Source organism: Nothoprocta perdicaria, unplaced genomic scaffold (genome assembly GCF_003342845.1).
Source record: "Nothoprocta perdicaria isolate Ctin4 unplaced genomic scaffold, notPer1 scaffold_135, whole genome shotgun sequence".
Lineage (NCBI taxonomy): Eukaryota > Metazoa > Chordata > Aves > Tinamiformes > Tinamidae > Nothoprocta > Nothoprocta perdicaria.
Genome location: NW_020454483.1, coordinates 206,085 through 213,094, shown reverse-complemented (window position 1 = coordinate 213,094; position 7,010 = coordinate 206,085).

The following is a 7,010-nucleotide window of genomic DNA, read 5'->3' as shown; positions in this document are numbered from 1 at the left end:
TTTTTGTCTATTCATTAACATTTGTCCACAAAAACAGTATGACTGATTAGTCCAGAGTGTAATATCAATCCTTTATTGTGCTCTGGGAAAGCACATACTAGAAAAAACTTGCTAGAAGATCAGTTTCTCTAATTCACTTATTTCCCCATCAACAAAGCAACTTCTTTGTTTCATTCATAAATGATCTAATTTAAGATAATGTTAAATGAACATTTTAGTTGCATCCTAGTCACCAGATTTTAACACAAAACAATATACCATATAAGATAATAAAATCTTCATTAAAATACTGTCTTACAGCCTGCACATTCATAATATTGCTGAAATTCAGTGAAGATCCTATAAATACTGTATCTTAAGAAAAAGGAAAAATATTAGCTACTTTCCTGTTTTGTATATACAGTAAAACAATTCTCCCTCAATTATTTTTTATTTTGCTGTTCCAAGTAAGCTATGCTGAAGCAAGCCTAGAGTCTCTACCAAGGTAAAGATTCTACTAGTTTTAAATGTAATTAGATGCATGCATAAGGACTCATGACTAGTACTCTAGTTACTCTATAACATCAGTGGAATATATGGACTAAAGATGATAGGAATCATGTTACCTCACCAAGTGTGGCATTGCTAGCCCTAAATAAAATTACACAAAAAGGGGTGCAATGCGAAACAGAAAAACGACATGAATAGATGACATTTTTCTACTGCTCTAGCTTGATTTCCTATTTGATTCCAAATATTGCTGGCCAAACATAATGGCCATATGGCTGGGATGGAGTCTCATGTTCTCTGTCTAGTATGTGGTCTGTCTTATTAATGAACTCCATGGGTAAGTTTATTTTTCACACTAGTAATAACTGACTTCTCCATTCTTGAATTGTAATTCAGGGATCAGTATGTAAGGTTTTTTATTTTCTCACTTCACCCTATGAAATGAAATAGCAAATAATTACAAATAGCAAGTAAACCTTTCCCCTTATTTACACTGACAACAAGAAAAAACAGTAAAAACTGGAAGCTTGTAAGTGGCAGGTGCTTAAGTACAACTCATTTCTACAGTGGCATGATAATTTATATCAGCTGAGAAGCAAGAAAATACACACTCTAAAGTCATAATGTGCTGACACGAGAAAAAATTATGCAAATGTTTCTGCTGTTTCCACATTGAGAATTCCTGACTAAGCAATTATTTACGCTGACAAATACCTAGGAAGAATGAAAAATTCCAACAAGATCCTGAAATAGCTAGACACCAGAATATTTCATACCTAGCTCTATCCTTAAACCATTTGCTGCAGCAGTCTGGAATAAAGGAGTGAGTGAGTGGGAGGTTACTGGATTTTTATTCTGCAGTGGGATCTCTATTACCCTTTTAGAGAGTGTCACATGCATTACCTTTATGCCTAAGCAAGTCAGTTTACATGCTTAAGACAACCTGTTACACCTAAGAGACTAATGTATTTCACAGACAAAGTTCTTCCAAACATTATTTTACATTTTCCCCTCTCAAATTTCATACTTTATGCCTGATGGATTATTACATTATTCTTTCATCAAACATTTGTTGATAGACATAGATATAGATATAGCCATATTGTTGCAGATAAGCTCCCCTTTATGTACTGCACAAAGCTAGATACATTTCTCTCTGGTTATAATTTAATTATTCTTTTTTGGAGTCCCTCCAGTTTGATACATGTCTCTATAGTTCATCCACACAAAACATTAGTCCTAAGCCATTTTATGCTGGAGATTCACATTGTTAAATGGTCTGTTGGCCAGTCTGTTCCACAACAGGATGAATTTTCACATGACTTGTTAGTAGTTACTATTCCCCCCTAGCTTTTAACCTTGCAAATGCAGGCCAACTGTTTTGACTCCAAAAGGCTTAAATCCCACTAGCATACCGCCTCCTCATATACCTGTTAATATTTTTCCTGTCTTCTCACCTCCTCAGCAGGATTCTCACATTCCTAATATTTTATATTTCAGCGTGTGAACCTCCCTTATGCAGTTTTCATTTTGTAATTGTAACTGAATAAAGTCACATATGAATGGCACTCCAGTAAGCACCTTGTAACAGCTGTGCCTTGCATTTGTCTCTGTGTTTATTTGTTTGTTTGTTTTATTTTTGTAAATAGTGTTTCATGCCAGATATCAATTTACATGAAAATGTTACACACAGATGAAACTGAAAATCACCAACTGACACCCTGGTGGCTTCTACATCACAAAACTGATTTAAAAAAATTATCTTTGATCAGTAAAATGTCATCATTACAGTACCAACCCTTCTACCTAATACTACCCTCCCTTCAACTCCTAATTAGAGTTCAGATCCTTTTTAGGACCTTTATTCATATAGGCAACTCTACCAGGAACAGACTTTGGTGGTTCTTTTACAAGTCAGCCCTCACCAATATAGCAGAATATGACCCTTTGTAATTCTATTAGAAAAAGGCCATCTGGTTTGTAAGGCAAGATCTGTTCTTCATAAACCTGTGCTGTTTATCGCTCTTGGCACTACTGTCCTGGATTTAGTTATTTTTCTCTCAATATTTGTTCCATTATTTTAACAAGCAACACAATTACAGTTCTAGGCTTTGATCCTGAAATGAGCTCAGCAGGAGCTTTACAAGTGAAAAAATTCTGTTAATTTCATGCCCTTTTTCACTTAGAGCCCTGTCCAACTAGTACGAATGTCACTGGGTATTTACTCTTTGACTTAACTGAAACTTAGCTAACATATTAAAGATCTAGTTTAATGACACCAGACATATCAGCCTGACTTTCCTTTGATTTTAAAGTGTTTCACATCAGGTCTTACTAAAAGATCAGTCTCAGCGTATTTTCCTCAGTCCTCTTTTTGCCTCTTTCAGCCAGTTTCCTTTTTAGTCTTATTTCTACTCTCCTCTTCCCAGTGGAAATCAGAAAGTGAGAGAGATAGGATGACATAGGGAAAGAAGGGGATTTAAGCATTACAAACGTTTCTGTTGGGAGTAAGTAATGGGCAAAGGGTCAGATCACTATTCTGGTTTCATCTGATTTGATTTATATATTAAAGTTAACAACAACAGAGACCAACCCCTGTTATGGATGAACAGCTTGGCAGTGAAGGACAGAGTCATCTATTCACTTTACATAACAGAGTTCATGGGGTTTGGACTGTCATATAGGATGTGCTGGGAGGTTTTTTTGTATTTTCCTAACTTCTCCTCCTAAATAAACCCTGAAGGAGGGGGCAGGCTTTGGTTTGTAAAACATTTGATATTCTATTGTGTATTAGGTACTGTATTTCCTTGGCACTTCAAGCATCTTAAAATAGAGAGACTAAATAATAAAAAATGTGGAAAATATGTTAGGATATTAAAGTCAGAAAAAAAGGCAAAACTACCTACCTAAAACCTTACACATGAACACCTTAACCCAGAGGGATTTTATATGGAAAATTACATAGAACTATAAAACAGTTTATAATGGAAATGCTGACAGATCCTCATCAACAGCTACATTAACAGGGTTCACTAGAATGTGAAGGGTTTAGAATTTGAAACTTGGTTTTCACTTAATATTCTGACATTATGGCTTCGCAGAACTTCTTGGTTATTATTTTCCTAGTCTACCCTAAACACAAAGAGAACAAATGCTGTAGGAATTTGTTGATTTGCTGATTAAGATGAGAGGTTTTGGTGCTTATTCCTTATTCAACCATGTGAAGTGCAGTAACATTTGAAGCTGATGTGAGGACCACAGATTCCATTGTGAAAGAGAAGATCACTTCTGCATTTTTTAGAAGATCTAAGTTTGGGTTAAGGGTAACTGCATTTTTTCTTTAATATTAGAATTTTAGTTATGAATGCATGTAAATAACATCTTACACCTAGAACATATCTTGGCAGAGGAAAGGAATATAAATCTTCACACTGTCCTCCAATTCAAGAAGAAATTGTATAGACTAGGCCTGGCAAGTGAATTAGTGGAAAGAAAGTGAAATAAAGAAAGCCTATTCTCTCTTCTCTTGCAAATACCATTATTCAGAATATTAAATGAGAAATCTCAGAGATGGAAATATTTAGATTGGAGCCAAGGGAGAAGATGCTTCATTATCAAAATGCATCTGCTTTTTAAAGTGCGCAATGCCTCTATTAAAAGATTGAGAGGTGGAGTTATTCTAATGGAAAATACATTTTCCATTATGTTTTACATTTATATAGGACAGTAGAAGTCAAAATTTAGAACCACAAAGTGGTTCATATGCATCATTTTATCATGGGGTTTTAAAGTATCCAGATTGGAAGAAAAACAAGACACTTCTTTGAACTGAACTTATTATCGAGTAAACACTGACTGGGGATATGTAAAAGTTGAAATGTGTACAGATTTGGTCTACTCTGCAAGAGATCTCAGCAGAAAAAGAAAACGAATATGAACAGATTCTTTCCAAATAATAATAATAAAGCAATTTCTCTCAAACTAGAGATTGCTAGATTTCTTGCTCAGAATCATCTCAAAATATAATCTAGTTATTGCTGATTTATTTGTGGGGAAAAACAGAATGATTTTGGAAATTACTAAAATATCAAATATGAATCATAGTCTTATCTATAGTTAAGAATTTACCTTAACAGGAGGCAATATAATAGATTAACTGACATAATTACTATTTTCAGCCATTTGATTTTCTTCTAAAGAAGAACCATCTTTAAAGATCATCTGAACCGCTTCACTATTAATGTTCAAGACTGAGGAGAACATCATTGTATTATTTCTTTTCAATAAAAAAGGAACAAAAAAGTATGGAACATTTCAACATGGTGAACATCTAGGAACATGAGCCCTCTGACTGACTTGGTTTTTTTTTGTTCTTTGCACTATACAAAATCCCCCATCACATACTGAGTAGTTTCAGCTGAAAACATTACAAACAAAAAATCGAATAGATTATGTTTTTGAAGGTCCTGTCCTCACTCACATGTTGCATTGGAAAATATCAGTTATGTTGAATATTACATCTTCCAGCATAGATCTGGTACTTGCCATTCCAGGGCTGTCACAGGCCTCCCTAACAGAATTCATCTGCAATGAGGCCAATATCTAAGAGCTTTATTAATAAAAGATTATGCTGCCATCATATTCTCTTTGTGTTCATATAAATAATTTAGCCATAAAGGAATTCCCTGATCCTTTCTACAGTCTTGGAAAAAATACAGTGCAATGTCAAAGAGGATCGTGGCAAATCAATCCCTTCTAGTATTCTTTTATTAAAGATACATATGATTAGTTAGAGAAGTAGAATGAAAAAACTGTCGGAACATCAAATCTATAGTACAAAGTAAGAAAAAATACAGAAGAAGACAGACACTCTCTATATAGCTATATCATCCAGCTATATCTATACATCATCCAGCAAGCAAACAAGAAGTGGTTTTATTGCTGCTAAGGCTGGTCAAAAGGTAACTATGTTTTCTGAAGCATTTGAAATTTTCTATCTCTTTTTATGTTTCACGGAAAGCATATCCAAAACCACAAAAGGGCTGAACGCAGGAGCTTAGTTGACAAAGGCACTCCATGCGATGCTCAGAAGTTCCCCCACCCCAGTAACTTAGGGGGACATAGGCGTATGTGTTTCAAGGCCTATTTTTCAAACATAATCTCTCCCATCTGCATAAAAGAGCACCACTGGTGTTAATACTCTCAGCTCCAAGTTACTGCAATTTTATGACATATTTACCTTGGCATGTCACATCTGATAAGGTTACAAGTTGAATTCACCATAAATGATATGCCTGACAAATTTAAATAAACAGGAGTTTGTAAAGACAGTCAGGAGAAGTTGCTAATCACCTACAACTGGAATAAATCTGGAGAAAGATTGAAGCATCAAAATCAGTATAGTAAGTCAAAGCAATATTCCATGTAAGAAATAGATTTATTTTCCATATACAATTTTTGCATCTGTGAAAGATCCATTGAAAAAGTAGCATTGTCTTTAATAATTGAAGATCCAAAGGAGTAAAATTTATTCCTTTCTAATGATGAGGAAATTTATATTAGAAGTCTGATAGAAATGAGAATGAACCTTCAGATCTCTCAAAACAAGTGCTTAAGGTTTTATATAGGGTCAAGAAATTAGTTGTTTTAATTTATTCTGTAGAAGAGAGAATTACTGTTACAGAGGAATGACAATAAAGAAACCACATTAACACCATCTTTTAAACTTAGTTGGTTCTTTTATACTTTTGCATGAACCCTAGCCTTATTAACAAAATTTCAAGAAATGCTGTTTGTTTGGTTTATAATGTTACAAAACACAAGTTCAATCCTCTGCTGCTACCATAAGCATTTTGGAGATTTACTGCCTTTATAATCCCTTTGGTTTGGAAAAAAATAGATTATTCCCATATTAGGAAAAAAACTTCACTCAATTAACCATTAATCCCATAGTTTTATTGCCGAGCCATCTTCTCTTTAAAAGAATTTATAAACTATTTTCATTGTGTGTTTCACATCATATTTTGCATACTTTATCATGTGGGTTAACATTATACTTGCATTAGTTTTAAATTATAATATCACCAAAGCATAGAATTACCAGGATAATGGAAATATCTTAAGAACAGCAAGCAGATTTCAATAATTTCTGATAAGGATAAGCCATGTCAAAATACTCCTATTCTGTAATTACAAATATTAAAAATTAGTACAAGAATACTAAGTCAATTGCTCTTAAAAAACAGTGACAGTTCTCCTATAGTAGAACCTTTTAAATATGTGAGTTGTCCCAACATACACAATATGAATACCCCTACACCTGTTACAATATAAATATATATAGAGAGAGCTTAAGTTGTGCTCTTCAAAAGTGTAATTGCTTTCTGTTCATATATTTCAATAGTCACAAATACCATTGCTGTCATTTTTAATATGGACACAAAGGATCAATGTACTGGACACTGACAAAACAGCCTAAAAAAAGAGTTTGGTTCACCAGCCATTAGAAGGTAAATCTGTTA